At 44.7% G+C, this 23,171-nt stretch overlaps 1 long non-coding RNA gene across 1 annotated transcript in view; it reads right to left on the reverse strand.

The window, feature by feature from the left end:
* Positions 1–22,679, reverse strand: part of LOC142829051 (uncharacterized) — a 37,018-nt gene extending 14,339 nt beyond the window's left edge. The window contains exons 1-2 of the long non-coding RNA XR_012903249.2: positions 22,162–22,679; positions 20,242–20,336 (exon numbers count right to left, since the gene is read on the reverse strand). This is a non-coding gene — a long non-coding RNA (uncharacterized LOC142829051). The remainder of the gene's footprint in view (positions 1–20,241; positions 20,337–22,161) is intronic.
* Between the last annotated feature and the right edge of the window lie 492 nt (positions 22,680–23,171).

Consider the following 23,171-nt stretch of genomic DNA (forward strand, 5'->3'; position numbering starts at 1 on the left):
GAGAGAGGGCTGGGGAAGGACGCTCTAGGCAGCTCACTGAAACTCCATGGAGTCTACAGGAGGGTGCATGGTGCTGTAGCAGAAAGGAAGTGCTCTATGAGCTGGGCTATTCAGGTGGCCACTCAGAGTGGGAAAGGAACCCAAACAGGTCTGCGGAAGGTCACACCATGACCCCGGGTGAACCCAGATACTCTGAGTTCCAGTTCATTGCCTTAGCCACAAAACCATCCTTCCTCTTACTGGTCAAACAAAAGTGATCAGCGATAATAAGCATAAAAGGGGTATTGATTCCAATGAGCCAACGTATCATTTAAACTCAACTTGCAGCTACTTCACTTTTGGGCCACAACACCCCTTTCATCTGTCAGAAAAAACCGAGATGGAAATAAAAAATAGAAAAGCTATTTGCTAACCTGAATAGCCCCCTTTTCATTATAATCTTTCTTTTTAAAAAACACGGCAGGCCCTATGGCCTCGTTCCTTACAAGAAATCAGTGGGAGTCAGCATCTATATCTCTTGGGAGCTGAGCCTACAGCGTTCCTTTTCCTTTCTGAAAATGATCATGCTTATTTCTACATTTTCTTTTAATAAGTTCCTGCAAAGACTTATGTACATGCTTAGCTAACATACTGAGTAGCCCTATTGATATTACATACTGTGCATAAAGTTATGCTTTGCTCAAATCAGGTGTAAGTAGCTAAGTTATATTTGTCATAGCCAGTTGCTTTGCAATGCCTTGAGCTTCACTGCCTACCGAAAGGTGAGCAGACATCACAAAATCAATCCAATAGCCTTGATTCTCAGGAAATGCAGTTTTGTTACCGTTCATTCCTCCATGTGCTACCAGTAGGCTTGGCAGAAATCAAGTTTTATTTTTTACAATTTTGACAGATACAATTAAAGTTGTAAAGCTTTTTTTTCTACGTTTATGAATTTAAATTTTCCCAGTTGTGGGGAAATATGAGGGGGGGGGGGGTCAGACAATAATTATTTAATGACAGTGGAAGCTGAAATTCAAAGAACTAAAGCGTTATAAACACACTGTATTAAAAAATTCACACTGTGAACATCTGAAGAAGTGGGTTTTTTGCCCATGAAAGCTCATGATACTATATATATTTTTGTTAGTCTCTAAGGGTATGTCTACACTACCCCGCTAGTTCGAACTAGCGGGGTAATGTAGGCATACCGCAATTGCAAATGAAGCCCGGGATTTGAATTTCCCGGGCTTCATTTGCATAAGCGGGGCGCCGCCATTTTTAAATCCCCGCTCGTTCGAACCCTATGCCGCGCGGCTACACGCGGCACGAACTAGGTAGTTCGAACTAGGCTTCCTAGTTCGAACTACCGTTACTCCTCGTGGAATGAGGAGTAATGGTAGTTTGAACTAGGAAGCCTAGTTCGAACTACCTAGTTCGTGCCGCGTGTAGCCGCGCGGCACGGGGTTCGAACGAGCGGGAATTTAAAAATGGCGGCACCCCGCTTATGCAAATGAAGCCCGGGAAATTCAAATCCCGGGCTTCATTTGCAATTGCGGTATGCCTACATTACCCTCCTATTTCGAAATAGGAGGGTAGTGTAGACATACCCTAAGGTGCCAGAGGACTACTCTTGTTTTTTTAAAGTTGTATTTATATGTCAAAACATACAGAGTAAATAAATGTACATCAAACTCCATGTGCAGTATTTTTCTTACTTTGCTTATCTATATACTTCAATTCTCATCAATGGATATATTTTCTATTGTACAGCGGAATTGACATTTATCAATTGAAAATACTATTCCTTCCAAGCCTAGCTATTAGGTATGCTCCAATTCATTTTATGCTGCACAACTCCTATGATGCTCACTCTCCTAATGGTGCAGGATCTGGTCCTACAAAAGAGGAGTAGGTTTCCTTTGCAAAACGCACGGCGCTTATTTGCAATTTAGCTTATTTGATTTGCCTAAGGCCTAATCGGAATTTATCTAATCGGAATGGACCTGCCTATTTTCTTCTATTCCTTGTTCTCTTGATATCCAAAGATTTGTCTGAATTGAGAATGTCTAAAGCCTCAGGCATGATCCTGGGTGTTCTCAAGCTTTAAATGCCACTGCTTCAAGAGTTAAAGATCTAGATGGCTGCACTAAGAGGATGATAAACTAATCACTCACTCGCTGCTGGTGATCCGGGTGTCATTTACTGAAACGTGGAATGCATTTAACAATGTAAAGAAACGCGGTGCAGTGCAAAAGGCGAAGATGATTGTTAGATTGTCAAGGTTTATTATGGAGAAAGCCTTCAAGTCTAAAATTATCTGGGTTTGAGCAACCGAAGTGTTTTTTCTCTCTGCTCTTTCAAGAAGTTAACATTTTTCTTCGTAGCTATTTCAAGCCAGTGGGATTATTTTATGTGAATAGGGACTGCAGATTCCACTCAGGAAAAAGCACCAAAGGAAAAAAAGAAAGGAGAAGATACATGCTTTATAGACAAAAAACATCTCTTCTGGGCGAGCAGTTAGAAGTGAGTTCTACTAGAGAATCACAATGAAATTAGATAACAATAAAATAATAGCAAGGATATTTAGCGCTTATTGGTAGGTTTACAACTTCAAAGTGCTGTAAAATGACATGAGAACTCACTGATGGAAAACGTCGAAGTCTCCAATGACTTTCCAGCATTCTATAGACATTCCATTCTTGCCATTTGATTGTGATGCCGGAATCTAGTTTGATGTTGAGAGAAGAAAGCGCTTTGAGTGATTTTTGACTGTGACGTCTGAGCAGCTAGTGAAAAGAGAGACCCAGTTCTTACATCTTTTCTTCACATTTGAGAATTTGGAAAATAAAGGATGCGATAAAGCAGGGTGAAAAGGAACATAAAATCTCTAGAATTTAGATGATTAAAACATCCTATGACTTGTGTGCTAACTGCTGAGATGCACTGCTTCAAAAAGCATTGGGAAGTGGGCAGGTCATTGGTATCACGGCTATGCTTTGTACTATGATAGCATCTAGATGGCCTAACAGATGGAAGCCACATTGTTCTGGGTGCAAAATTTACACAGAGTCAGTGACTGTCCCTGCCTCACAACGCTAAATCTAAAAGCCCATCTAAAGAGACAAGACAGACGTCAGAGAAAGGAATGATCATCCCCATTTTTTGATAGTGAACTAGGGCACGGAGAGATGAACAGAGTCGAATATCCTGACACCTGCAGACTAACATCTTACACTGTAAGCAGTAATAAATTATAGCACTTTTCACCAATAGATCTCAAAGCACTTTATAAAGAACGGTCTCATTATCCCCATTTTACAGATGAAGAAACTGAGGCACAGAGCGACAACATAGTTCCTGTGAGGTCAATGGGACCACTTGGGGTATCTGGGACTCTTCAACATGAGTAAGAGGAAGGTTGAGAATCAGGCTTTACGGGACCCAAGGGCCCTATCAGGCAAACACTTCCCTCTCAAATAGGTGATATTTGCGGAAGGAATTTCTTCTGTTTTGCCCGCCCCATCACACCTCAGAAAGGAAACCTGCTCAGGAGTCACTCTTTCTCTTAGCAAAGTCAATGGCAAAAACTCCTTTTAAGTTTAATGGGACCAAGAAAAATTAAGGACACAGTAACAAAAACTAGGGAATGTCATAAGAACACCCACCTCTCATTAGATATGAGTCACTGTCGCAGAATAGTTATTCTCTATACTTATGTGCATATATTCCAAGACACAGAAACATGCCATTCTTGCCTTTTGCAATAGTCAATAGAAATCTTTACCAGCAACATTTGGATACACGAGCAGGAACCTCCAGAAGAAGACTCTAGATATAGAAGTTCACTATCTGCTTTTAAGTCTGCTCCAAATCCCATTGACATCAATGGCCGTGTCTTTCCATTCACTGGATTCTGAATTAGGCCATAAAGTCTGTAGCTGTGCTGGTGCTAGGGATGTAAAAACGCCGTAAAATAGTTAGCTGGATAAACGTTTTGTAGTTAACTGGTTAAACATTTAGTTAACTGGTGCAGGCTGCTCCTGCCAGCCACGCTGTGGGGAGGGTCCAGCTAGCTGGGTCAATTAACTGGTTATCTTGCAAGCAGGCTGATAAGCCGCCTGCTTACCAGGTAATGGGTTAACTGGCTAATCTCTTACATTCCTAATTGATGCCTCTGTTCATACTTCATCCTTTATTGGTTTTTAACTGTACTACAACACAGTAGCCACCCCTGAATCCGCTATGAAAGCATAGCCACAGCAGTGGAAGCTATCAACATATATCCATATGAAGGGCAGAACAGATATCCCTTCAGTTAAAATACTGCACTGGTTCCCACGACTTTGCTCAAAGAAAATGTTGGCTGCATTCCTTTAGAATCTGGCTCTTAAGAATTTAGTGAACCTTTGCACTGTGGATCACATGGCAACGTCTGAGAAAGGGCTTCCCTTCTGTTCAGTCGTTTGTGCCAAGTGGCTATCATTTTCTGCACCACATCTGTTTCATTTCATTCCTCTGCTGATGAGCTATAGAAAGCTTCTCCGTAATCGTCACCACAGAGAAAGCCTCACGTGGAACAAACAGGATCCTTAGATTTGATGGGTCAATTAAAGCAATTTGGTGATGGGTCCTTTTGGAAGGCTCATAAGAACGGCCATACTGGGTCACACCAAAGGTCCATCTAGCCCAGTATCCTGTCTGCCGACAGTGGCCAATGCCAGATGCCCCAGAGGGAGGGATCACAATAGGTAATCCCCCTGAGAGCCTCCCCTGTCACCCACTTTCAGAGAAACAGAGGCTAGGGACACCATTCCTACCCATCCTGGCTAATAGCCATTGATGGACCTAACCTCCATGAATCTATCTAGCTCTTTTTTGAACCCTGTTAAAGTTCTAGCCTTCACTGCATCCTCTGGCAAGGAGTTCCACAGGTTGGCCGTGTGCTCTTTCCAAACCAGTCCCCAAAACAGGCTTTCATCAGCCTGAGAAGACATGCCCTTTTCACCGATTGCTTTCCATTCACTCAGGGATCCAAGAGAGAAGTGTGCATTTCTGCATCACAAATACCAGAATACATTAAACCTCTCACCTTTCCAGCGGCCCTTTGCTACATCCTTCTAGTTCCCCCGACTGTGCAAAGGGGGGGGGTACTCACCTCTGTTTTTCAATCTCAGTCTTTCTTTCCTTGAAGTTCTCTTCACACACAAGTAATTTGCAGTGTTGCTGTAGTTGTGGTGATGCCAGGATGTTAACCAAAGGGGGAGAGGTGATCTCTTTTATTGGGCCAACTTCTCTGGTGAAAGAGCCAAGCTTTTGAGCTCTACAGAGCTCTTTGTATATTGCTCCTTATTCTAAGGGCGCAATGGCATGGGAACATTTTTAATAGTAGAGGGGCCGACACTCCACCTTTATCTATATCCCTCCTCCTACCCTTCCCACCAGCTGAGGCTGGGAAAAAAGCATTGGTATGTGGGACCAGCAGCTGGGACCTAGGGCATGGGGCTGGCAGCAGAGCCCTCAGTATGCAGAGCTGGAAGCCAGGACGCTAGGCCTGGAGCCAGCAGTAGACCCCCTGACATTCAGGGCTGGCAGCAGAGCCTCGGGCATGTGGGGCAGCAACTGGAACCCTGGACAGTAGGCAGGAAGCCTGGGGGTGCTGCAGCACCCCTCGTGCGGCTAGTTCCTGTGCTTATGTAAAGACGTGCTGTGAAATTCACTCCATTGCAAAGGGCCAGCACAATGTCTATGTATCTCTTAAGTCCTCCAGGTGTGCACAGACCTGAATGGTCCAGGTGAAGGGCGTGTTCCTCACACTGTGTACATCATTCCAGAATGCGGAAGCACCGTCGCAGCCCGTTCTTGTCCAATGATACTGTTATCCGTCAGAGCCGCACACTGTAATATGCTGCGTCTTGCGTGGTTCACACACTTGAACCACAATTGCCTGGGTTCAAGATTAAGGCAAGTGTGACTATTTTGGTCTGATTTTTACGAGAAAAAAAACCACATTCCGGAGCACCCGGAGAGTTTCTTTTTTAGTGATTTCTAATCCTTTAGGTTAATTTTTGGATAATTCTTCCTTGGTCCCCTGGAGTGAAATTCTAGTTCTACTGAGCCCAATGGGCATTTTGCCATTGACTGCAGTGGGGCAAAGATTTCACCCTCTCCCCCTTTTTGGTTGAAGAAATGTTGCCCTAGCCCGAAGCATGTACATATTCCTCCCTGTGCACCTAGTGACCAGCCATGATTCAGAGCCTTGCTGAACTGTTTCTGTTAGGAGCAGAAACTGATCGTAAAGGTGTTTCTTTAGGGCAGCCCCATGTATTTACAAAGAATGTGCACACGAGTCCAGTTTCCCTGATCGCAGTAGGGATAAACCAGGGGTGGGGAACCTTTTTCGGGTTGGGACCCATAGAAAAATCAGTCGGGGGCCGCACACAAGTGAGACGCCAAAAAAACCCTCCAGACACAAACCCTCACTCATGCAGCCCCCGAATGAGAAAAAGAAAGACCCTCCCCACATTCCCCTCACACACCAGAGACTAAGGGGTCCCTGGCTAGTAGATTTTGTGTGCTCCAGCCCCGCGGTGGGTGGGGGGAGCAGGGCTGGAGCACCAGTGCAGGTTCCCCAATGCTGGGGGAAAGGAGTCTGCCTCAGGGGCTGATCAAGGCAAGCTGGGGGCTGCATCTGACCTAAGGGGCTTAGGTTCCCCACCCCTGGGATAAACAGCTCCTTACTTATGACTGCCAAGCTTGCCGTTCCAGCCAATTCCACGTCCCCAGAGTTCTGTCTATACTCCCTGAAAGGGCCACGCTCCCAATTGCTTCTCTCACTGTCTGCTGGCTTTCTGCAGCTCTCTGGTTCTTTCTGCCTCTCTCTCACACACACACATACCTCCAGGCACTAGTTCTCCAGCCCTTGCAGGAAATCTCTCTGCCCACGGGGCTCAGACTCTGCCCAAATCCTTTCCCCCAGGCCAGGGCCTTGGGCAGTTGCCTCCTCTGTTTCAGCCATCATCACAGAAAGGGGCATTTATTGCTCTTTCATTTGGCTGAATGAAAGGTGCTTAGCAGACCCATCCATTTTACCTGGCTCGGTGACTGATCTAAATAGATCAAAGAGCCACTGATAGGGCCGTCATTAACACCTTTCAGCATAACAGAACATCCTGCCCAGGGAAGCCCTTGAACCGCACAACCCGCTTCAAAGATGGGTGACCCTGAATGAAGCTTGAGGTATCTGGCAGGAACAAGGAGTCTAGGAAACCCCTCTTACAACTCGAGCCAGCTTTTGATATTATAGGTCAGGGCTGGAGAATCGGGGCGGGGGGGGGGGGGGGGAGGGAGCGGGGGGACACACACAAGTGAGAAGCAAAAAAACCAAACCAAAACCAAAACCCAGTGATGTGGCCTCTGACTGAGAAGGAGAAAGACACTCCACTCACACACCACAGCCTAGCCGGGCCTAGGCTTGTCGATTGTTTGCTCCAGGCCAGCAGGAAGGCTGGAGTGCCAGTGTGGACTCCCCAATGCTGGGGAGGGGAGGGGGGAGTAGCCCTGAGCCTCAGGGGCCAGATCCAGGCAAGCTGGGGGCCACATCTGGCCCCTGGGCCTTAGGTTCTCATCCCGTTGCAGGCGATCTTCAGTAAGGGAGAGAAGGAAAAACCTTTGCGCTCTCTGGTACACAAAATAAGTCTGAAAAATTGGCTCCTCTTGGGTTGTTTTTACAAGAGTTTCTTTTCCTGCTTAATTTTGTCATTACAAATGGAGGTGACATCTCTGTTTTTTCTCCCGCTAGACTCCACAGGCATGAGGGGAGCTAATACAATTACGACATTACCAACGACTGAAAGGAGATGGGGGTTTGATATTGACCGGTTACAACTCTGGTTTGGGTTTGTTGTTAGCACCTGTGTAACTCCAAGGCCGGATAAACAAGTGGGGCCTGAGGAGAAAAGATATTTTTATTTCAATTCAACAACTGGCCCTTTCAATTAAGGACTCAGGAATTGTCCGGGTTCCTCCAGGAAGCCTCTGACAGAAGCGTGGAGCCACAGCCTTGGCATTTCTGAGGTAAAAAATAAAAATATCAAGGCTTTAAAAAAATGTCCTTTCGATCAGTCTTTAGACACGATAACAAAATTTAAAAAAAAAATAGTTGGGCAGCTAGTGGGTTGACCATGCTCACCAATATCATTTCATTGGTTCCTTCAGCTCCCCCAATTGCCTGCATCCCTGTGTGGGCACTTGTCTTATACCAAGATTGTTTGTACAGCACCTAGCACAATGGGGTTCCTGGCCACAACTAGGGTCGCTGGTGGACTGGGGAGAGGGCAAAGGGGGCAACTGCCCTAGTGCCCAGTGAATCACAGGGCAGCAGTGGTGACCAGGAGGCCCAGGGCCCTTTAAATCACCGCTGGAGCCCCGGGCAACATGCTCTGGGCGGCACTGAATGGCTGACGGGAGGGAGGATAGCCCCAGCCACACCCCTTCCACCCGAGGGCCTTTTCTTTTTGGGAGCACACTGTCGGCCTTCCCCATCTTGCCCAGTGGCCCGGAAATTCTGTCGCCCTCCCACCCCACCCCACCCTAGGCATTACTGCACTACTACATTAATGATTTTTAAAAAACGGGCACAGTCCCGTTTGTTCCCCTTTGCAAATTGTCTTTAACCCCTTTCTCCCCACATAATAGTTTTCTGTCTCCACATACTTCTCCTCCTCCCTCAGAACTAGCCTGGCTAGATGAATAAAGACGCTCTTATTTGCTTTTTGCTCACTCTTCCTTCCACCTCATCTTCTCCATCTGTCTGCAGGAGAGCCTCACCTCACTGTTCTGTGAAGTGTTTTGTCATCCTTACTAGGCAAGTGTTGCTCCAACCAAAACCAAGCATATCCACATGCAGTAATTGTATTGGGTCCAGCTAATCTTGCACCCTCTAGGATGCTATATGAATGAGACACCTAAGCCCACATATGAACTGGGCAGAAAAGGTTTTCAAAATTTAATCAGGGAAATTAAATTATTTTGTGGGAAATGATGGATTTTGTTCACTTGCGGTGAAAAGCAGATTTGTCGAAAGGAAGTCAATGAAATGTTAGTTTTTCCAGAGCTGCAAGGAACCGTGGTGGTGTCAGAGAGAAGTGCTTGAATGATTTTTCCCAAATAAAAGGGGCTGCTCCTGAAACCCTTAAACCAATTGTCTCTTTTTATGTGAGTAAAATCCCATGGATGTTAATGAAACTGCTCACATGCGTGCGGGTTCAAAATTCATGCCCATCATTCCTCCCCTACCCTCCAATGTTTAGAGCAGGGGTGAGGAAACTGTTTGGGGGTCGGGAGTCCCTGAACCATAGAAAAATCAGTTGGGGGGGCGCACATAAGTGAGAAGCCAAAAAACAAACGCCTATGCTCACCGACGTGGCCCCTGACTGAGGAGAAAGCCCCTCCCCACATTCCTGGGAAGGGGGCCCAGCCTAGTAGATTTTGTGTGCTCCAGTCCCTTGGTGGGGCAGCAATGGGGCTGGAGTGCTAGCACGGGTTCCCCAATGCTAGGAGGTCCCTGAGCCTCGGGGGCCGGAACCAGCCCCCAGTCCTGAGGTTCCCCACCCCTGGTTTAGAGTTACCTTCTTGAGGACTGAATCGAAAACATTTTCTTCTTCCCATTTTGGTCTCCGCAGAGGTTTTCCCTTGTGCGGTCAAATGGAATTAAAATGTACCTGTCTCTAGGACATCTGGTTGCTTCCTTGTTTGAGTGTAATGACATCATGGCAGCTCTGCTCTGGTAACAGGCTTGGTTTCCCTCACTCGGTTCTTGCTTTTGCTTCAATTCCTTGGCTGGTGGGGGCTATTCTGATGTGTAAAGCAATGCCCCGAATCCAAAGGACCCTCCCCACTAGATTCTGTGACCAAAACTGAGAGTATGCTGGTTATACGCGGTATAAGCCTTAGCATAAATGCAATTAAAGGTGCCTTCTACAGAAATAGCTTATTCCGCTTTCTGAACTAAAATAAGCCAATGCTTTTTTTGTGATGGTACTGCCCGGTACTCAGTACCAGCACCTCCAGACGTAGTACCAGCACCTCCAGTCAGAGCTCAAAATGTTTCCCCTTGAGTACCAGAACCTTTTTTTTTTTTTTTTTTACACAAAAACAGCACTGGAATAAGCTATGTTGCTATAAGCACTTTTATACAGAAAAACTGCATTCACAGTAAGGGAGGTGGTAACACTTTAAATACACTAGTATGTTTAAAGTATCAAAAGTTCTTAGTATAGACAAGACACAAACCCAACTAACAGTGTTCCTTTTGCTTATGAAAATGCGGTGAGGTTCACTTTTTGCCTTTTGTACCACCTAAAAATGGCTCTTCTAAATCCCGATTCAGTGAAGTATTTTAGCACATGCTTAAATCTACTTTGGCCACGCCTCACTTGCTGTGCCGGAGATCACTCTTCTGGCGTTCGACTTAGTGGGTCTAGTTAAGACCCACTAAATCCAACACTGAGGGTGGTCCTGGTCTGCTCCAGTACTCCTGGCAGTCACGAGGAACAAAGAAACCCGACAGGAGCATTTGTTCCCATCTCTCTTTGTGAAGACGGCACCAAGCTTGGCTTAAGGTAAGTCAACTCCAGCAATGTATTTTATGTAGCTTGAGTTGCATACCTTAACCTGACCTTAAATCAGTGCTTTGCTGAATTGGGGCCTTTAACCAAATTTTCCTCTTTAAATATGTTTTCCCAGATGACTTATGATAGGCCCTGTTGAATGTAGACAAGTTCTTATTATCGATACGAATGATCAGATCCTAGTGACATCTCATTAGCTGAAACTTTAAAATAACACATCGATGAGGAGCCTCTAGCTGGCTTGATGTTAATTTTAACCAGTTATCTATCCTTTTAGGAGGGCAATGAAGTTAGGTGATTCACTTGTATCTTAATGTTAGCTCTGATTATTTGATTTAAATTGTTGCAGCTCCAGGAAGGGCACCAAAGGGCAGCAGAAAGAATGCCTATCTTCTGCATGCAAAGAGGGGAGAGACAAGTGCAAAGAAGATACCGCATCCATCAAACCGTACATCTGGGGAGAAAGGCACAGATTACGAGAGGGTCTTAAGCGGGTGCATACACTGATCTCCTATGCAGAGAGTATCCAGAACAACCTGACAGAGACATACTATTACACACAGATTCTTCACCTGGGCAAAACACTCGCTGATTTCCATGGGGAGTTTGCTGGGGAAGGAGCAATGACCTGGCTGAGTCATTAGCACAATAGGCACAATTAGTGATAGAATCATAAAATCATAGAACACTAGAACTGGAAGGGACCTCGAGAGCTCAGCAAGTGCAGTCCCCTGCCCTCACGGCAGGACCAAGCATGGCAGGACCAAGGCAGGATAGTGACTGAACTGTGTGCAGAGAAGCCTGTTGAAGGAGCACAAGTCTGGTGGTACGTTGTAAGACCTCAGTGGAGTTATGCCAGTTTGTATCCAGACCATGAGATGAATAGCCTAGGCCTAGGGTGAACAGTTAGTAACTCTGTGTCCCCATCAATGATAGAATCTCCATTAGACTTTCTAAGTAGGAAAAGCCAAACACGGAGCCAGATCCTCGACTGGTATAAATCAGTGTCACACCATAGAAATCAGTGGAGTGAGCCACACCGGTTTACACCGACTGACTATCTGGCTCCTGTCTTCAATGGAGCATGTGCCCATTGCTGGGCAGTTCTGATTCTGCACACTGTTGTGCACTGGCGCAGTCCTTCCTCAGTGAGGATAATGCTGCACATGAGAAAAGGTTTGGTGGATCAAACATGTTGTTCTAGCGGTAAAGGGAAACTCTCATTCTTGCGGCGTTTGTTGCTAAATTTCCACTGTGGGAAGTTAGAACATCCCCCTCACACCTTGAAGTGAGCCATGGTTAGGGGGAGCTGGAGAAGGTTGTTTTGGGTGCAAGAAATAAGTTTTTAAGTCTTTAGGGAGGTTATCTTGTAACATATTTTAGGATCAGAGCTTCTAAAGACAATGATTCTGTAAGTCTCATGCCAGATTATATCATGGGCTGTATTCCCTTTTAGATTTAAACACAAACACACACACATGCACCAGGGAATGTGCCATTCCAGGAAGATTTATTTAACTTCTCCCCCCCATAATTAGTTCATAACATTTGATTAAGCAGTTGTTCACTGTGCATAAGGAAATCTACAACGAGAATGAAATAGCTGAAACAATAATAGTGTACCTATTCAGAAAATTAAGTGCATAAAGACAACAGCCCGACACTAAATTACAAGGACAATTTATTTTCCTGGCCTTATTACTGGGCCCGATGCCAAACCCACTATTCAACGGGTGTTTTTTTGTTTTGTTTTGGAGGGGAAAAAAATGTTCTGGCCTATTGTTGGAGTCTCCCTTGTCAGAGCAGTGGGTGGCTACAAGGAAGAGAGCGTTTGCAATTTCACTCTGCTGCGCTGATTTACAGCCTTCACTGGTGCTTGGGGCCAGCAATGAACTACACAAATAGTTAAAAAAAAAAAAAGGATGGCTTTATGGAATATTGTGCTGGTGCTTTTAAAGACATTGCAAATACGCTTCATGCAATGTCTTCTCTAAGCCCATGTTCCCTTCATTTCTTCGCCCTCAGAACTCCAGCTACGGTGCAGTTTTGAACTTCCATAGGAAGACAGGAGGTTAAACCAAACTGCTCACTGTGTCTCTTCAAAACTGACATTTAATACAGGGTATAAATCACTGTGGAAGCCTGTTATTCCTTCAGGAATGCAATTACATAGGGTCAAATAAAACATGAAAGAACCCAACAAGTTTTAAAATGTAGTATGTTCTCAAAAGCAGGCAAGAAGGAATGTGAAGCAGTTCAAATATGCTAACATCCACATGTTGGCCTGTAGGAGAGGGATTAGAAGGAAAGGTTTCTGTTCTTTTAATGATTATGTTGTTAAGCATAGGTAAGTATGCAGGTTCAGGGTTCGTTCTGAACGCAGCTTTGCTCACTGAGCTTTGTGTAGATTACTGTATTCATTTAAAGCAGGTGGCTTTTATGTATCTCAATATTTTAATTGCCACTCTAGCCCTATTTTACATGCCACGACCACTTAAACACATGTGTAACATGTTTATATGGATACACAGAATGAGTGTTTGCCTTTTTCTTCAAGTTCTGAACCCATAACCCAGGCACCCATAAATCAGACCTAGAATGACGGATGTATTCCGGGGAGACACTATAACATTTCAAACATTATTGTTTTTGTAGGCCAACTGCTGCCTTGCTCAGTCTACCACAATCTCCTTTGGTTCTTCCAGTCGAAACAGATCACAATTAACACTTCTTGAAGACAGTAGATCACTCAGAGGCTGAAGAGTCACTAAAAATCTCATTGCTGGAGGTACTTGAGTACATTGAAATGTGCGGCTGGGCAATTTCATGAACAAAAGGCAATTCCTTCCCCAATATGGGGTCTCTTCCCTCACAACAATGCACGTCAAGCCACGGGAGCAATCTGACTTCCAGGAATGCTGTATTTGCAATAAACAACTTGCTTATCAGTCTACTTTCTAACTAAGGCAACTATAAAAAAATGGAACAAAAGATAGGTCAGGTGGGTTCAGATTTCTGCATAATCACTTATTGGCATTGTTCACATTTTTCTAATTTACAAGAAAAAAGGGGTTTCCCTACTGTACAGTGATTTTTTTTTTTACTGCACCCCTGTGAGGAGTTTTACTACAAAGATAAATTCTGGGGCTGCAGATTGTATCTAAAATTTAAGGGGCAAATTTTGCTACCCTTCTTCAAGAGGAACAGTAACTTACCCCCTGAGTAACGTCGACTCTAGAGAGTAATACAAAGGGTTTTTTTTTCTAGTAAAAAGTGAGATTTAATCAAAAACAATATTTTGCACGTAAAATTTTTCTTCTTAACATTTCTCTTTTTTTTTGAAAAACAAAACCTCAATGAGAAGTTTTGGAGAAAAATAATTATTTTTGAAGATTTTTTTTCATTTCAAAATGATGGAAATGCTGAACCTCCTCTTCCCCCATTTTTTAATTGTTATTCATCCCCGCGCCAAGAAAAGCGGTGAATTGTTTTTAAAGAGTTTTAAAGTGTGCTGCTTTTCACTTTTAAAAGTAACCATTTCACTCTTCAATGTCCTCTGTAGGTGAGAGAAAGTTACATTCAGACTTTATTTTCCCATTGGAAAACAGTCATAAGCAGAGGGAATATGAGAAAACAAAAAAGGAAATTAGGAAAAGCAGGCTTTTTTTCAGACAATTTTTCACATTTTCCTGTGGGGAAAAAATAATTTCCCCAATAGGTAATTTATAAATGGGGATCTTCCCTTTTCCAGCTAGTTCTGCTGAGTTGTTTCATTGATATAATCACAAGTAAAGGCAGTGTAATCTAAACTCAGGTGTGCTTAATTGGTTTTATTAGCCTCTAGCTTTCTCTATATTAGGGTCCCAATCCTGTAAAGATTTACAGGATTAATTTAAAGCATGTACATAAGTCTTGGTAGGGGGAGGGCCCTATTAAAGGTGCCGAGCATTTCCCATTATAACACCCTGTCTTCTGTTGGGCAATTTTTCCAAACTCTAACTCTTTGAGATGATTTTTCCATGCTAGGTGGCTGCCATGGGATGAGTATTTTTGAAAAATTAGATATGATCACCTCATCTCCAAAAAGATATATTGCAATTGGATAAAGTTCAGAAAAGGGCAACTAAATTGATTAGGGGGCCTGGTATGGCTGCCTTATGAGGAGAAATTAAAAAGACCAGGATTTTTCAGTTTAGAATAGAGAAGACTAAGGGGCGGGGGAGATGATAGAGGCCTATAAAATCATAACTGGTGTGGAGAAAATGAATAAGGAAAAATTATTTACTTGCTCCCATAACACAAAAACTAGGGGTCACCAAATGAAATTAATAGGTAGCAGGTTTAAAACAAACAAAAGGAAGTATTTCTTCATGTAACACACAGTCAACCTGTGGAACTCCTTGCCAGAGGATGTTGTGAAGGCCAGGACTAACAGGGTTCAAAAAAGAGCTAGATAAATTCATGGAGGTTAGGTCCACCAATGGCTATTAGCCAGGATGGGCAGGAATGGAGAAGCCGGGGATGGGTGACAGGAGAGGGATCACTTAATGATTCCCTGTTCTGTTCACTCCCTCTGGGGCACCTGGCATTGGCCACTGTCAGAAGACAGAATACTGGGCTAGATGGACCTTTGATTGGACCCAGTATGTTCTTATGAAAATTTCAGTCCACACAGTCATTTTGTGAGACTGAAATTATGGAAAATAAAGTTGCTTTGCCCATGACAAAACATTCTGGAGACCTTGTCTCTGAAAAACTTGATCATGCCCATACTTTTGAGAAGGAGTCTTGAATTTTGGGAAGGAAGTGGCCATTGTACCAGAGATGCGCCTTTTAGCATCCTCATAAAAATCCACCCAAAGTTGGCCAAATTATGTAGGGCGACTTCTTTCATTTTAACTCTCTAAAGAGTCTGTCTTTACTGAGCATGCTCCAACCTTCATTCCTAGTGCAGTCCAGACTGCACATGCGCCATCCCCACAAAACGACTCAGCATGCTCAGCTCAGGACTTTAGGAGCTCATAAGGACTTGCCCTGTAATGGCTGCTCCAGGCTGGGGCACAGATGGACACTTGGGGTATGTCTAGATTGCATCCCTCTGTTGGCAGGAGGTTTACAGGATCTGTCGAAAAAGGTTTTCTTTCTCGACAGATCCCCCTCTAGACTGCCACTTTTTGCCGACAAAGTGCTGAGTCGGCAAAACGCAGTGGCCATTTTTATGCAAATTAGGCACGGGATATTTAAATTCCTGCCTCATTTGCAATGTCGACCTGCCTAATCTGCATCCCTCTGCCGACAGAGGGATGCAGTCTAGACATACTCTTGGAACTTTGAGCCCTCTCCTAGCCAGGTGGAAGAGGTGGATGAGGCCTTTTTTAAACAATTAACAAAACTATCCAAAGCCCAAGATTTGGTGGTGATGGGGGACTTCAACTATCCAGACATATGTTGGGAAACTAACACAGCGGGGCACAGGCTATCCAATAAGTTTCTGGACTGCATTGGAGACAGCTTTCTGTTTCAGAAGGTTGAAAAAGCTACCAGAGGAGAAGCTGTTCTGGATTTGATTTTAACAAATAGGGAGGAACTAGTTGAGAACTTGAAAGTGGAAGACAGTATGGGGGACAGTGATCATGAAATAATAGAGTTCATGATCTTAAGGAAAGGTAGAAGGGAGACCAGCACAATTGAGGTAATGGATTTCAGGAAGGCAGATTTTGATAAGCTCAGAGAACTTGTAGGTAAGGTCCCATGGGAAGCAAGACTGAAGGGAAAAACAACTGAGGAGAGTTGGAAGTATTTCAAAGGGACGTTGTTTAGGGCCCAAAAGCAAACAATTCCGCTGTGTAGGAAAGATAGAAAATATGGCAAAAGACCAGCTTGGCTTAACAAGGAGATCTTGCATGATCTCAAAATAAAAAAGGAGTCCTATAAAAAATGGAAACTAGGACAAATAACAAAGGATGAATATAGGCAAGCAACACGGGAATGCAGGGGCAAAATTAGAAAGGCAAAGGCACAAAATGAGATCAAACTAGCTACAGGCATAAAGGGAAACAAGAAGACCTTTTATAAATACATCAGAAGCAAGAGGAAGGCCAAGGACAGGGTAGGCCCACTGCTTAGTGAGGAGGGAGAAGCAGTAACAGGAAACTTGGAAATGGTGGAGATGCTCAATGACTTCTTTGTTTCGGTCTTCACCGAGAAGTCTGGAGGTGTGCCTAACGTAGTGAATACAAGCAGAGAGAGGGTAAGTTTAGAAGATAGGATACACAAAGAACAAGTTAAAAATCACTTAGGAAAGTTAGATGTCAGCAAGTCACCAGGTCCTGATGAAATGCATCCCAGGATACTCAAGGAGCTGATAGAGGAGGTATCTGAGCCTTTAGCTATGATCTTTGAAAAATCATGGAAGACAGGGGAGATACCAGAAGACTGGAAAAGGGCAAATATTGTGCCTATCTATAAAAAGGGGAATAAGAACAACCCAGGAAACTACAGACCGGTCAGTTTAACGTCTGTCCCAGGGAAGATAATGGAGCAGGTAATTAAGGAAATCATATGCAAACACTTGGAAGGTAATAAAGTGCTAGGGAATAGCCAGCATGGGTTTGTGAAGAACAAGTCATGCCAAACTAATCTGATAGCTTTCTTTGATAGGATAACGAGCCTTGTGGATAAGGGAGAAGCGGTGGATGTCATATACCTAGACTTTAGTAAGGCATTTGATACGGTCTCGCATGATATTCTTATTGATAAACTAGGCAAATATAACTTAGATAGGGCCACGATAAGGTGGGTGCATAATTGGCTGGATAACCGTAGTCAGAGAGTTGTTGTTAACGGTTCTAAATCCTGCTGGAAAGGGATAACAAGTGGAGTTCCGCGAGGGTCTGTTTTGGGACCCGTACTGTTCAATATCTTCATCAATGATGTAGATATTGGGATAGAGAGTACGCTTATTAAGTTTGCAGATGATACCAAACTGGGTGGGGTTGCAACTTCTTTGGAGGATAGGGACATAATTCAAAATGACCTTAGCAAGTTAGAGAAATGGTCTGAGGTAAACAGAATTAAGTTTAATAAAGAGAAATGCAAAGTGCTCCACTTAGGAAGGAACAATCAGTTCCATACATACAAGATGGGAAGCGACTGTCTAGGAAGGAGCATGGCGGAAAGGGATCTAGGGGTCATAGTGGACCACAAGTTGAATATGAGACAACAGTGTGACGCTGCTGCAAAAAAAGCAAATATGATTCTAGGTTGTATCAACAGGTGTGTTGTAAGCAAAACTTGTGAAGTCATTCTGCCGCTCTACTCTGCACTAGTTAGGCCTCAGCTGGAGTACTGTGTCCAGTTCTGGGCGCCACATTTCAAGAAAGATGTGGAGAAATTGGAAAGGGTACAGAGAAGAGCGACAAGAATGATTAAAGGTCTCGAGAACATGACCTATGAAGCCAGGCTTCATGAACTGGGCTTGTTTAGTTTGGAAAAAAGAAGATTAAGGGGGGACATGATAGCGGTTTCCAAATATCTAAAAGGGTGTCACAAGGAGGAAGGAGAAAATTTGTTCCTCTTGGTTTCTGAGGACAGGACAAGGAGTAATGAGCTTAAAGTGCAGCAAGGGAGGTTTAGATTGGACATTAGGAAAAAATTCCTAACTGTCAGGGTGGTCAAATATTGGAATAAATTGCCAAGGGAGGTGGTGGAATCTCCCTCTCTGGAGATATTTAAGAACAGGTTAGATAGACATCTGTCAGGGATGGTGTAGACGGAGCTTCCCTATTCCGAACTACCGGTACACCTGGTTCCACTAGGAATCCTAGTCCGAACTACCTAGTTCGAGCCCCGTGTAGCCGCGCTGCACGGGGTTCGAACCAGTGGGGTTTTAAAAATGGCGGCTCCCCGCTTACGCAAATGAAGCCCGGGAAATTCAAATCCCGGGCTTCATTTGCAAGTGCGGTATGCCTACATTACCCTCCTAGTTCGAACTAGGAGGGTAGTGTAGACATACCTCCAGTTCTCTCATTCTGGCTGTGTGGCAACCCAAGAGGCTCTGGTCATGAGGGCAGATTATGCTGTCGAAGGAATTCCAGCGTCACGTATTTCGAATGCAGAAATGACCTGCGGTATTGACTGATTAGCAATGGGACACAAATGGAGAGACGCCGCCTTCTCTGGAAGCAGGCTGGTGATGGCAGCAGGACCACCGAGGAGGGTGAGGCACTATATCTGAGATCTCCCAAGGAGTTGCATACAACAGAGCCACCAAGACCCTGCAAGCCACGGTAACTATAGCTCTTTTCTCACAGAACATTACGACAGAGCCCTTGTTCTACATTGACACCCCGTAGAATTCAGCGGGACTGTCAGGGTAAGATAAATCTAACATAATTAATGTTCAGCCCCAAAACTTACAGCTGGAATGTATGGGCCAAGTCCTGAGGGTCCTACATAACCATGTTTAGTCCATGGATATTTTGGCTAAATGAGGACTGAATAGGAGCTGAGTAAGGACTTCAGGATGGGGCATTGTGTAAGGTCCGTTCTGCGACCTTATTTACACTTATTCATAGAACCAGCCTCATTAATTCTAATGGCATGAGGAAGCTCAGGGTTGCACACCAGAGACTGGACCTTCATGGACGTGAAAAACCAGTTGTTTGTACGATAAAATGAATGGTTTGCTCAGAATCCCCCCGTCGGTGTCCAAAAGACAATTCATCCCTCTACCTTCTGGGCAGACCCCCGCCCTGACATCCCACACTGCGCACGGCCATGCTGGTCCTGCTGTCCAGTCCCGACCATGACATGAGAGTTCTCCCCATCCACAACGGAGACCCCTTTTATCCGCCCTCCATCTGCTCTTTCAAATAAACAGACAAAAACCCAGCTCCACTGATGTGGACACTTCATTATTCCTCAGCCCCCTGATGGCCAGCAAATCCGAAAGGCATATGGAGCTCCTCAGGCAAAACAAACAAACAAGCAAACAGCCGGCCAAGTTTTCCAACCTCAGCAGGCTTTGCTGATGATGACAGTGCTAATGGCCTGGCCGTGCCCTAGGCAGGAAGGACCCACAAGGGGCCTGAAAGCTCTGTCAGGGTCTCGGCACAGACTTCCCAGACATTGCTCCCTGGGGCCAGGCAGAATTTGGTCACCTCTTGAAAACAACCTGCCAAGGTCTGCATGGACCACAGGGGATCTGTGGAGGCCAGGGGAAGCTATGTGGAGCCTCCCAGACCTTTGCACTGGCTTCTCTTCTGGCTCTCCTGTGTCCCTCTGGCTCTCACAGAATGGCTGGGTCGGGACTGCGCAGTTATGGGAATCTCATGCTTGTCAGCAGAGCCTACTCCCCCTGGGACGGATTCCATCCTGGAGCAGGGGAGCCAGGATCTGGATTAATGTACCCATGACAGACTGGCTGAGCTGAGGGAAGGAGCAAGCTACAGCTAGTGACTGGCCACTTAGCCCAACCCTGCTCTGTCCCCCACTTCACCCCAGCCTGAGGCAACCTTGCACAGTTCCCATTAAGGGGCATCCTTGTGGCATTCCCCATTCTCCATTGTCATACTCATCAGGGTTTGCTCCACCTGCAGAGGCAGAGGGGGTGACACGGTCCTTCAGTTACCTTCGGCCTACAAACCCACAGCAAGCAGCTGCCGTCAGCCACTTCTTCCAGTGCGAGGGTGCAGTCCACCGCCTCCTCCAGAAAGAAAGTCGCATCTGGGGGAGAAAGAAAGACATATGTCTGGCCTCCACGGTGAACCCTGCGCCTGGCAGGAGAAAGCAACACTTATTCCAGACCCAGCTTTTCATTCTTGTTGTAACAGTCATAAACGCCTGCTGACACCAAAGAAGAACAAGGCCGTAATCCTAATAAAACAACATTCTTGAACCTTGACAACTAGATGGAGTTTTTTCGGGCCAATTGTAAAATTATATTCATTCCAAGAGCTGCACATTCCGCAAGCGCTGTACGGATGCTGCCAGACTGACCTTCTCCAAGATGCAGTGCAACGCAAAGCACAATGGACAAAGGTTAAAAATTAACCATCCTCAACCCTTCATTGTCTCTTCCCCCAAATGATCAGGGATTCTCCCATCCTTAAGTCTTTGGGCTCTCCAGGTGAGAGAAGGCTAAGACCGGAAGACAGGGTTAACATTCAAAAGGATCTGGACAAACTGGAGAAATGGTCTGTAGTAAATAGGATGAAAGTCAATGAGGACAAATGCAAAGTACTTCACTTAGGAAGGAACAACTGATTGCACGCATACAAAATGGGAAATGACTGACTACGAAGGAGTACCGTGACACTGGTGCAAAAAAGCAAACATGATTCTGGGATGTATTAACAGGAGTGTGGTGAGCAAGACACGAGAAGTCATTCTTCCACTCTACTCTGCTCCGATTAGGCCTCAACGAGAGTATTGCGTCCAGTTCTGGGCACCACATTTCAAGAAAGATGTGGAGAAATTGAAGAAAGTCCAGAGAAGAGCAACAAAATGATGAAAGGTCTAGAGAACATGACCTGTGAGGGAAGATTAAAAGAATTGCGTTTGTTTAGTCTGCAGAAGAGAAGATTGAGGGGGGACATGATAACCATTTTCAAGTAATAAAAGGGTGTTACAAGGAGGTGAGAGGTAAATTGTCCTCATTAACCTCTGAGGATAGGACAAGAAGCAATGGGCTTAAATTGCAGCAAGGAAGGTTGAAGTTGGACATCAGGGAAAAACGTCGTAGCTGTCCTGGTGGTTAAGCACTGGACTAAATGGCTGAGGGAGGTTGTGTAATCTCCATCATTGAGGGCTTTTAAGACCAGATTACACAGACACCTGTCAGGGATGGTCTAGATGGTGCCAATATTAGAATTTTAGAGCTAGCTTTTCAGCCCCCACATTCCCAGCCAGACTGGCAGAAGAGGCCCAAAGATAAATGTCCCACTTTTCAAAGGAGCTCAGCACATCCAGGGCATGCTGGTGGTTTACGTGAGCACAGCAGTGCCAGTTGTCATCAACTGAGGAAACTGAGGCTCTGACCTCGACCTGGGAAGCAGAGGAAAGAGGTGGTTGTGTGAGCACAAGAAGCGGTTTCCTGGTTTATTTTCATTCTTTGCAAGTGAGTAGAGCTTTGGTGATGAGGTTTTTACAGATTTGGAGAGCAATAAAGTAAGCTGTGTGACAACACAGAGCAAAACAACCCGGCGTGTTATTGCTGGCCATGAAAAACGGAACGTTTCCACACCTGATATTCAAATAGAAGGGTCGGATTCAGCTGTCAGTGGCTGACGCTGGGTTTACACCCACGTCGTTGAGATCAGAATCTGGCCCCATTCCTCTTCCTCTAAGTCTCTCTTGCACAGGAGAAAAAGCTGTTTGGGTCACACTTTGGTTACCGAACCAAATCAAACTACATCAAACCTCGAGTGGTATTTTTAGTTCACAAAAACAAGAAGGTAGTTGTCAGGAAGGGGAAAAAGAGAGAGAGAGAACAAGTTACATTTAAATAACTGAAAGCTCTCAGTGTGAGATGAAAGCAAACTTCACTAACCTTTAATTTTCCTCAATTCTCAGCTGTACGCCGATCCAAGGAAATCAAATGAGATAATCCGAGCCTGGTGCAGCCTCCAAGAAGAGGTGAAAACCTCTCAGAGCTAGAACAACCATAAGGCAGCTAGGACTCTGTCAAATTCCCCCTAAAGTATTTCCAAACAAAACACTTCTATTGCTCAGCTGCTCCTGCCAAACGAGCTAACAATAAAACAAGGAACTTGCAAAGTTTCTACAGACCCAAAAAAGAGCTTTTTTTTTTAATGAACAAACAAAAAAAATAGGACAAGTTCCCCCACCCAGTGTAAATCAGCATAGCTCCATGGACTTCAACAGACTTAGGTCACTTTACATCAGCCGACGATTTGGCCCTATATTATGTATACATTTCACAGGGGCGAGAGGCAGTCTCCACTCGGGGGACTTTGTGACACTGCAGGATACTTTTCCATATTAAAAAGGCGCTTTCCAACGTTTCGTCTATTGCCAGGTCTTTGGTTTATTGTTGACTCGTTTGGCAGAGCCATCCTGAAAGAACAATGCAGATGTTTTATTGAGAAATAAAATGGGGATGCAGCTGGATTTTTTCAGTGTTACTTTCCTTCTAATTTGGGGTAACTTTCCTTTTAATGAAGGGTGCAATCAAAACATTCACAATGAGCCAACCTGCCTCAGGCTCAGGGCCTAGTAGACACACAGAGCCACTTTGTTTCAGAAGCCAATAAATCCGTGTCTCTTTCTGGTGAAAAAAGTCAAATTTCATACACACCTCCCCACAATGGGAAACTGAAAATTCCATACCCTCCATTTCCCATCATCCTCTGAGATTTCATTTAGAAAAAAAAAGACCCTGGATAAATGCAATTTATAACTTTAGGCCTTGTCTATACTTACCGGAGATCAACACTCCAGTGATTGATCTTCCGGAGTTCGATTTAGCAGGTCTACAAAAAACCCGCTAAATCAAATGCTGAGGGAACCCCCCTTGACCATGGTACTCATTGCAGTTTC

This window comes from Pelodiscus sinensis, chromosome 5, assembly GCF_052426305.1.
Source record: "Pelodiscus sinensis isolate ZL-2025 chromosome 5, ASM5242630v1, whole genome shotgun sequence".
NCBI lineage: Eukaryota > Metazoa > Chordata > Testudines > Trionychidae > Pelodiscus > Pelodiscus sinensis.